We start from the raw sequence: 11,410 nt of genomic DNA on the forward strand, positions 1-11,410 counted from the left end.
ACATATTTAGAAGTGTTGTTGTGTAAGCGCTATCACTGTTAGGTAAGTAGATTTAAAACACTTTGTCTCTAACATTAGAATTTGTACGCCTTTCCCATCACGGAATAATTCACGGAATACCGAATAATAAATGGTGTTCCGGTCATTTAGGAGACGTGCGCAGAGCTGAAGCCAATAGGTAAAGATCATTTAAACAATAATAAAAACTACGGATTAATAATGTAAATAAATTTAAAAATATACTGTACAAATTCTAAGTAACAGTATACTATTCTGTGCAAGTTTCTCTCAGATTTGGGAAATTCTATTACTTTTTAACTTGCCATATACACCGTGTTTTTTTTGTTTTCCGTTAAATTCGACACGTAGCTAGGGTTCATTACCAGGAACCACCCTGCATATCACTTTTAGTTAAATTCGCAAAAAAAAATTCATCATTTTTATACACATAATAAATTAATTTATTAGTGTGAGAGACCCTTAACAATAACATTCAAGTTAGTGTCAAGTGATTGACGGCACATACATGTCAAAACAAATAACATTAGGAATTGGTAAAGGCTGTCACACGTGCTCAGTAATTATCTTTATTTTCTTAATAACTCGATAATCGTAAGAGTTAAGACGCTAGTTTCTTAGAGAAATTAATTGTATTTAATGTAATGAATCTTCTCTTAAAGTTAACGGAATTCAATAAAAACAGGGTGTATATTTTTTACTATATAATTTTAGACTAATTGTTAAGACTTAGTTTATTAATGCAATCTACATGTTCTCTGTAGCCATATTGTATTTGTATGCCATGTGGCGACGCGTAGTGATACTTTTCTATATATTTAAGATCTACTGTTGTACAGTAGAGTTCATTAATATCTTTACATTTCTTCACCTTAACTCGTAGCAATAAGGTGAAAAATGTACACATATTTATGAACTCGACTGTACCAATGTGTAACAAATAAATGATTTGGAATTTAATAAAACACACAGACATTACCTCAGTCAGGGTGTAAGGGTTGATTGAACTGTACATATAGTTGAGTATTAAATTATTTTCATTAATATTAATATTTAGACACATTGTAGGTACTAATTAGTTAATTGGTCTTTTCTCTGCATAAATTCGCCACACTGCTTATAAAAGAGCATCAATCATTTAGCATATTTACTTAGTAATGGATACAAAATTATTAATGTTCTTTGAGAAATCCGTGGAAAAGAGCCAAAGTGGTGTAATTTCCTCGCATCTGTAAGACATATGATATTTTTAGATATTATGTAAAACATTATAATGCGACATTAGCTATTAGGTTATGTAAGGAATATACTTGACTAAATTATTTCAATTTACGTTTTGACAGAATGCCATGAAGTAGTAAACGTTGACATACCCATTTAACGAAAATGCTATTACAGTATGTATCTGCGGAAGGAGAAGAGTCGTGAAATGTATGGGGTCCAATACATTCCAAGACTCTCGACTTTCCGAACAGACTCTACTCATTTAAGTTTATATTATGTCTTATTTTATTCAACATGTTTTAAATGTTATCTTTTTGACAAATGTTGTTTTTCTGCTTAGAATCACTAGCTCATTTATTGCTAATAGGTAAAAAAGGTGTCCCATACAATTTTTTTCCTATTGTGTTATTATTTACCATATACTTTGTATGGAGTAACAAAAGAGTAAAGTAACAAAAATGTATTGAAATCTGGGACTCAGATAAAAACTGCTCTAAAAAATCTGAATTGACCTAAAATAGAAAAAAAAATGGAATAAAGGAAACGCTCTAACAGAAACCACTTTGTATATCATTTTTTTGTTAAAATCGTTTAAATTAGTTAAAACATTGCATACATAATAAATTAATTGATAATGTGAGAAAATCTTAAGAACAAACTGACGGTACATTTCAAAATAAATATGTACTTAGTATTATGAAGGAATAAAGGTTGTGGTACATTTTAAATTAATACTTTTTATAACTCGATAACACTATAAGAGTTACGGCACTAGTTTCTTAGAGTTAAATGTATCACGCAAAAAGTCCCTTTAAGGAAACGGAAATCAATAAAAACAGATTGTATATAAACGCGTACAATAGGACATAAAAATAAATAGTAGGTAGAAAATAAATGAGGGCGCCACTTTTTTTATGTGTTACATTTTATGTAAAATCGTTAAATATGTTAACAGTTTTGTTTGGGATTTGTAGTATTTATTTACTACTTTTATACTACAAGGCTATGTATGCGACGCCCGTCCGCCCAACGTCATTGGAAAGATTGTGTTTTGTAATAAATAAATATACGAATTAACATATCATGTATTACTATTATAGAACTATTATTGTCCTACAAATTCCCCTTTTTTGATTTCTCTCAGATATCTTTATTTTAATATTGTAATTTACAAACAAAGTGAACTGGTTGAAAGTTTGTCTATGCACGTATTAATTTAAATTGGTCCGGATTTGAGGTAGAATTAATTTTTGCGATAATTGCGTGTTGGCAGACGATTAGGCGCGTAAGTATTTCAATGACATCTTAGTTGCGGTAACAATTTGTGAATGAAGGTATTTATATAAATAATTAGCCCAATTTATCTTTACAGACAACGCTGCCAAATTAATTTATAGATAAATATGCATGATAGCGATGTATTAGTAGAGATATATGTATAGGCATCTGCATTTGTTAGATACTTTATTATGTATTGATGGTCATTGCCAATTAAAAACAGCACATATAAATTGCTTATAGTACTACTAAAGACTGCAGGGTATCTGAGCATTGCCAGGTAAACAAATTATATATACCCACGATTGGATCTTAGCACGGTTATGGGCAAGTAGTATAAATTTAGTCTCACTAAAAATAGTTCTCCGTCTTCATATCATATGATTAAAGTATTGCGTTTTAATTAAAAAATAAAAGACTTTGCTATTTGAGTCATGTGTAGCCGAGTGAGAATCAGCACCATATACTATTTTAAGTACCTAACTATAGTCGCCATCAGGTAGGCAAGCATGGTCGCGCGATAAATGATAAAACATCAGGCAGTCCTACTATCTGTAACTGCGATAGGGACGGCCTGATGTTTTATCGTTTATCGAGCGACCATGCTATCGCTGCAGATATATCGGATTGGCCAAGGCGCTCACCAATAAAATAAGTGCGTTTTCACATTATCCGATCCGATATCGGATATAGGAAGGATTTCAAAGGAACAAATCTAAGATGGCGACGTAAATATAATATATGGGAATTATGGGATATCGGTCCCGCATTCGATATCGGATCGGATAATGTGAAAACGCACTAACCGACCAAGCCTTTATTTTCCCGGCATCGGAGGTCGTGTTGAGATAGTTTTGAGCACCTCTACAGCTCCGCTATTTCTATGGTGAATATACCTCGTCACAAAATGTGCAATATGTACGGCACTAGTAAGAATAATAAATAATAACAGAAAACTAGGTTTGTAAAGTAACTTACCTTCACAGATTGATGATTTTTAATATAACATTTCAAATCCGATTTCATGAATGTTACACTGACTGTTATCCAATGCAGGCATTGGATAACAGGTTACACAATGGTTAAAAAATAACATTACACAGATTAAGAATCCATTCAAAATTTACAACCTATGAACTTGTAATATTCACATTTATTATGCATGTCACAAGTAGGTACCTGTTTACCTGGTTACCTGTTTTCAATTTAATAATATATATTAACAATCGCTGTATACGTATAAGTAGGGCTACGATGTCCCTATTGCTTCGGATATTGGTATTTATACAAATTGTATGGGAAAAGTTTTTCGTGATTTATGACTTCTAGCCGGAAAATATTTTTTGCTCCCATTTTTTGATTCGGGATAGGAATGGGATCGATTGGCGTCAAAAAAAAAGTTTGTCAAAAATGCCCTTTTTCTCGCACCTGTATGTTTTTTCCAAAATCTGTTAATCGCATTTCTCATCAATTTGAAATCGAGGGAAGGTCTCTTTAGACAATTTGCGCGTAGGACCACGGAATCTTATACCTGCCCTTACTGACCCGGTATCAAAATACATCCTGTATATTATGTGGTGGTTCATACCTAAAACCAAAGACATATATAACTCCGTATAGACAGATAAAGTCTAAGAAAAAAACGTACCTCAGTACCATACAGAAAAGGTACGGTGGCCTAGATGGCATTACACCTTTGGGGTACGCTCAGCTAGATGGCGCTAATATTAATATTTGACATTTTAAAACATATCAAGCTAAGAATATGGGCCAAATTGTCAAAACTGAGGTTCAAAAGTTTTAAGCCTGTGTCAAGAGATGGCAATCTATGCACTGTGATTACACATTTTACTTCGACAGTAACTCTCTATAATACTCGATCCTCTTTGCCTAAAACTAATTGTGCAAGGACACTTTTGCTGCGGAAAATCTCATATAATTATAAGCGACACTCTTACAGCTGTTTCCTAATGCATAAGCGTGGCTAAACAATAACAACGGGTGCCATCTGCCCGCCAGTGCTGATTGATATCTATTTTTATTTGCTTTAATTTCCTAGCAGTGAAACGGACGTTAGAGTTTATGGTTTTTGATTTAATGTGTTTATTTGACTGGAAAATCAAAACGTATATTTGACACTGAGATGACTAAATATTGAAGGCGAACCACCTTGAAGAAACTGTTAAGTATAACGAATTTCTTATTAGGTAAGTAAATTTATTCTTTAAAATAGCGTACCTAGAAAACAGTTCTCCTTTCTAGCAGCAAGATGATTCTGAATAAATAACTAGTGAACTGTAGTATTTAGTGTTAAGAATCTATTTTTTTTTTAGTTCGAATAGGTAGACGTTTGACCACGATCACACCTAATGGTATGTGATGATGCGGTCTAAGGTGGAGCACGCTTTCCTATGAGATACCTCTTTGGCGGTTCGCAAAAGACATGTTGAAGCGAAACGCTTACTTAGTGCGTATTTTCAGAATATTTACCGTGAAGCGATGCCGCATTGCCGATTGTCTGGTGGTCTTATGGTGGAATATATTTAAATCTATTTTTTAAAAGCATCAATTTAAATATATTTTCAGTCCAATTTATATAGATGGTTTTATCCAAAGACTCGGCACCTTTCTCCGTCTATACAAAAAGACACATCACTATTTTTAGGTCATACTAATCTGAAATCTTTAAAAGGCCTCTTTAAAATGACAGTCATCATTTTCATCCAGTGGACTTGAAACTACTTTGTTAACTGGATTATAAATGCCAGAAATCGAAGGATATTCACGGAAACAGCGGTAATCAGTGCCGATCATGCTGAATAAACAGTAGTGTGCATACTTGCGGCATTGTATTACCCTTGGCCCGCCACTGATTGATTTACCTATGTACCTACGTTGCGCTGTATTGACGAATAGTTTGGCTTCAATCATTGTGCGGGTGACCTAATGCCGATGCCAATCTACAGGACGGTCATCTTCATAAAAACCCGTGATGGCCGTTTTGGTCGAAAAAGGTTTCGTAATAACTTCGTTATCGAGTATTTAGCTGATTGCTAAAAAGGGTTAATGGTTTTCGAACGCAGAATACTGCCGTAAATATAATGTGAAAAAGTTGTCAATATATTGCTTTGTGAAAACAAACTTTTGTCTGATTAAATTACGATTACAGTCTGGCAAAAAAAAACAGAAACTAATAAGTGGCAACACTGTAGGCACGTGCCGTTGTGCCACGTAGGTATACATATATAGGTATGATAATAAAGGGTAACAGTTTTGCCCCTATAATTTCTACTATCATTTGCCAAGCTGCAAGTGGAACGAGCTGTTCCCACGAGGATATATGATATATTTTGAACTTAATTAGATACTGAAATACGTATTCAACACAACTAGATTTACAAGATAAATGCTCTTTTCACTGAAAACCTTTTATACATACAGGCTTAGGTGTACGAAGCTATGATTTTATTCCAATAACAGGTAAGTAAATTAGTCTGGTCTGCTAAATTAGTCTCGTCGCTTGTGGCAGGCAGAGTCCCATCGCCTGCGGCGTCTGTATGTACGTAGTACGGTGTGTTCGCAGATGTGCGAGAGTGATTGTTCTCACCCGCCGTTTGCGTGCCGCGGGTGAGAACAACCACTCTGGAACATTTTCAAATACAGGGTGGTCGTAGCAAGTCGCCCGCAGCGGGTTAGAACGGCCGTGGTCTAATGCATATGAAGGATATAAATAGTTAAGTCTTGAAGAAGATCGAGTTTCGTCCGCTTAGAAATAAGGCCAGGGTTTAAACCTAAAATACTAATTTACTGAAGATTCAGTATATTTTAAAAACATGAGCAATAGGGTTATTAAGGCAATAGACTCAAATGAGAATAATTAAAGTTGTATAATTTACAAGAATGCCACACAAAAATTGGAGGGTATACAGGTCTACGCCCAAAGTGAAAAAGGCGTGGAATAGTACCGTTCTCGAGAACATTTTCCGTGTATACCGTCCAGAACGTTTTCTAAACCGCCTGTAGATATTTGCGCTCGTTTTGCGTCTCTAATTAGGTAGTCATTTGGTGACCTTGCACTGACCGCGTGGCGCTTTACCTCGATTTGGAGGATTTTTGACGGACTTCATGACAAATACATACAACGTGTGTATTCCATACAAAATAATTCTAACCGCAATCGTCATTTTACGACATGACGTTTACAGAGTGGGGCCTGTAACAAAGGCGAAGAATTGAACTGTAGGCTATTCTCCTTATACTGATCAACATTTGTTCAGTGACTTTTAAAAATTATGAAGTCTTACATTTTTTAATTTTTCATACAAAATAAATATTAGCTTCAATGTACGCCATTATTGTTGTCATTGTCATTGACATGACGTTGTCTGTCACACTTTAGACTTTTTCACACAGAATTCGCAATACATTACCTCTTAGAAAAAACTTTCAAGGGTGATAAAAATCAAAATACAAGTTATTTTTAAAAGTCGCCGAACAAATGTTGATCAGTATAAGGAGAATAGCCTAGAGTTCAATTCTTCGCCTTTGTTACAGGCCCCACTCTGTATAATGTCATGTCAAATTAAGTTGGACGGCGTAATTACATTCTCTCGCACTCTTAATTATTAATAACACTTTTTAGCAAAATGATTATCCTATACGATTCAGAGACCAGCACGTAAAGCATGGTCACGCGATAGACGATAAAATATCAGGCCGTCCCTATTGCACTTACAAAAAGTGCGATATGGACGGCCTGCTATTTTATCACTTATCGCGCGACCATAATTGCCTGCCAGGATACATTATTCGCCCGTATGGAATCCACTACACACGCTTCTTACAATAATCATACATAAATACACGTGTCACATACATAAATGCCTGTATTCTCAAAACGGGTAGGCAGCGCATTATGAGACTGCTCAAGGTTCAGTCTTAGCAAAAGCGGGTTGAAAGAAAACGAAGTTCTGATATTACAGTGACTGGTTACTACGACAACCCCGAGAGGAAAGGGGACGGTGAAATCTTGACCTGTTACGACACACCGACTTCCAATTCGATCTAGTATGATATACAGCATGTATCTGAACGAAAAGCCAACACTTAAACCCGTTAATTTTTTTTTAAATACGTGCTCCTCCAACATTGTCGGTCTTTTTTTTAGCTATGTTTCATTTATACCATTTCTCGTACTTTCATGTTTCATACAATTATTTCATTCATACATCATCTTTCTTACTTTCCTGAGGGATTATCAGCTAACTGTAAACCCGTTAATGTTTAGATCACACTGAGTAATTTCTGCTATGGGACCAAGACTGAAATCGCGAAAAAAATATTGAAGCTCCCATAGAAAAATTCAGCTTCACTCGACCAAAATATAAGAAACTAGACAATTTTTTTTTGGGAATTCGGGGTTGGTCCTATACTAAAAGTCGCTCAGTATGATCTAAACGTTAACGGGTTTAAATGTTGGCTTTTCGTTCAAATAAATGATATGATATATTTATCTTCCTACTACAATGAATCGTATTATGGACATAGATGCGCAAATGTGGCAACTCTGACCTTTAATGACAATGACATGACATTACGAATACCTCGAGAAAAACGTAATCTAGTATAATGTCAGAATCAATATTGGCGTCATAGTTTGATTATAGTTTGATTGAAGAAGACAGTGTCAATACAGTAGTAAGAAACGATAGCAAAAAATCACCTCGTACATATTGACAGATGATTTAAACAGCGTCTGAATGTGAGAGACAACCCCTCTCGTGACTATAAAGACCTATCCGGGAGCGACATGAACGTCCGCATTTCTTACATTTAAATTGAGATCCAATCGCCGAGGAGACAGTATCGCGGTTGTGTCTTTTTGCACGCTTTACGGCCAAGCCATGAAACCAGGTGTTGTCATGGGTTTCTCTACCTTTTGAGACGATATTCTCCACTCATTGCGGTTTGATGCAAGGTCCTCCCACGTGTTACAGTCGATGCCGAAAGCAACCAAGTCACGCTTTATGCAGTCCTTAAAACGTAGTATGGGTCGACCTACGTTACGTAAGGATACTTACTTACTAAGGTACAGCAAGGATACCTCCTACAAGTTTGACAGCAGTTCAGCATTGAATCGTGTTGTCCTTTTTCAACAATGCATGGCACTATTACTTTCGCCTATTTAGGGTTGTCAAAAATTACGTATTAACTAATCTGTGTGTGTTTGTGTCTGTTTGTTTGTCCGTCTTTCACGGCAAAATGGAGCGACGAATTGATGTGATTTTTTAAGTAGAGATAGTTGAAGGGATGGATAGTGACATAGGCTACTTTTTGTCTCTTTCTAATGCGAGCAAAGCCGCGGGCAGAAGATAGTATCTTAATATTTTATTACATTAAAAATCGGGGCGCACTTGCATGTGGTACATGTTTTCAGTAGTGTTATATTTAAAGAAAGTTATAATGAAAAACCAAATTTCATATTTTGGTTTGATAATAATAGGTTTCGCTAGTTAGCTACGCTTGTGCAAATACTAATGTGGTAAAGCCTAGGGCTACGAGCGTAGCGTCGTAGCACTGACTTCGACAGGTCACTCTCTGGCATTAAAGGCCGTGTTCGAACTAATCTTCTAGAGATAACTGCGATGTTACATACGAGACCCATACGACAGTACCGCCAGTTTCGACACTGACATGTCGGATCCATTGGTACCAAGTGTAAAAATATGGGTGTACACATCTTACCATAGATTATACATAAGGAGATCATACCATCCCATACTCGTACATTAAAATGCGACCGCCTAAGAACACGCATACACTACACCACACATAGATGGCGCCACAAAAAATGTCTTGTAGCTTTCGATTATACTTTTGTACGATCTCCTTCATACTCAAAAATATGTCACATAACATCTCAGTCCGGTGTAATAAGAGCGTAGTACCATATTTATGAGACGATTTTTTCGATACATATTTTTACACGACTGTACCTAGAAATTATATTTGACGAATACCTAAATTACAATGGAATTTTAAGCATTTATTGCTTACAAACAAATTTAACTAGACAATTTTACTACAAAAAAAACTATAACTAAACTACTGAAACTACTTTAAACATATGGTTCAAAAGTTAGAGGGGGGGGACGCACTTTTTTTCCTTTAGGAGCGATTATTCCCGAAAATATAAATATTATCAAAAAACGATTTTAGCAAACCCTTATTCATTTTTAAATACCTATCCAACAATATATCACACGTTAGGGTTGAAATGAAAAAAAAAATCAGCCCCCACTTTACATGTAGGGGGGGTACCCTAAAAAATCATTTTTTTTCATTTTTTATTTTTGCACTTTGTCGGCGTGATTCATATACATATTGGTACCAAATTTCAGCTTTCTAGTGCTAACGGTTACTGAGATTATCCGCGGACGGACGGACGGACGGACGGACGGACGGACAGACAGACATGGCGAAACTATAAGGGTTCCTAGTTGACTACGGAACCCTAAAAAAATAAAAAAACTTAATTATGAACTTATAAATAAAACTATAACTAAACTAAAACTACCTATGATATTAAACCCTACAAATAAATATTATAATAATATTACAATTAAGGACATCACTGATTTAATTAGGAATTAGGCTACGGTTACATATTAAAATAAGGATGAGGCTGTAAATAAGCTTACTGCCTTACTACTAGTCTTTTTAAACAGTAGTACTAACGATTTAATAACATAGGATACAATTTTACTACTTATTGTTCTTAAGTTTTAGCAAGGATAATTTATATAGGATTTACAGTCTCCATACTAAGAATCGTACATAATTTTTTTAGCGCCACCTATTAAATACTATCATAACTACACTGATGATGCCTACAATTTTTTTTTCTAAATGTGTATTATGATATTAAAATAAAGAAGCATGTCACTTGTTCTTATAAAAAATAAAAACATAAAAATATTTCGGGAATATATGATTTTGGTCACTTCCAGGCTGCGAAACAGAGCCATCTAGTTTTAAGCCTAAAAGGCCCATACATTTCAGAGGTACGCTGTTTTGTATGAGCTTTGTCTGTCCAATATTATATGGTCCTTGGTATTAGTTTTAATACTTTTAGTAGGGATTTGTCGCTATTCTCATGTTGTGCTAGCGGCGTCCTCTACTCAGGAGTTCTACGTCACACGCCTCCCTATTGCTATTTTTCATTCTAACACTAATCGCCATCTAGCGGAAGCCAATAGAAATAAATACGCGTCTGCGCACAGTACTTTTTATAGCTAATCTTCGCGCATCTTTTTTCTCGTGAACTGAGACAGATGGCATAAGTGTTTTAATTTATTAATGCAGAGTTTTGATCCAGCATGAAATAAAGCGAGTAACTTAAGACTTCAGATTCATCAGAAGACTACACTTTAGAAATACAACACTTTAAGGAGACGTCGGGCGACGTAGTACCTAAATGGTTCTAGAATTTGGTCTAAAAGTGGTAAGGGTAAGTAGTAGTAATATCTGTGTGCACCGTAGCCGAATGTACAAACGCTCACGACACACTCACGATAATATCTCTTTCGTAGCTATCTGTCTCTATCGCTCTTGCGTATTGGCGCGACAGAGCCAGACTACTTTTCACGGCGTTTCGTTTTCGTTTCGCGTCGCAGAAATGCCATTCGGCTAGCAGGTCGCTTTATAAACGAATTCGCTCTCTATAATTGTTATATTATCTTTATTGGTAATATTAGTGTCAGGCAGCAATATTACTTAAATTAGATATTATCGTGTTAACTATACTATGTAGATCAAACGACTGTAATTTCTGAAGGACTTGTACATTTAACTTGTACATTTAACCCTTTGTTTGGATAAGGCTCTCTTG

The sequence above is a fragment of the Leguminivora glycinivorella genome, chromosome Z, assembly GCF_023078275.1.
Source record: "Leguminivora glycinivorella isolate SPB_JAAS2020 chromosome Z, LegGlyc_1.1, whole genome shotgun sequence".
Taxonomy (NCBI): Eukaryota; Metazoa; Arthropoda; class Insecta; order Lepidoptera; family Tortricidae; genus Leguminivora; species Leguminivora glycinivorella.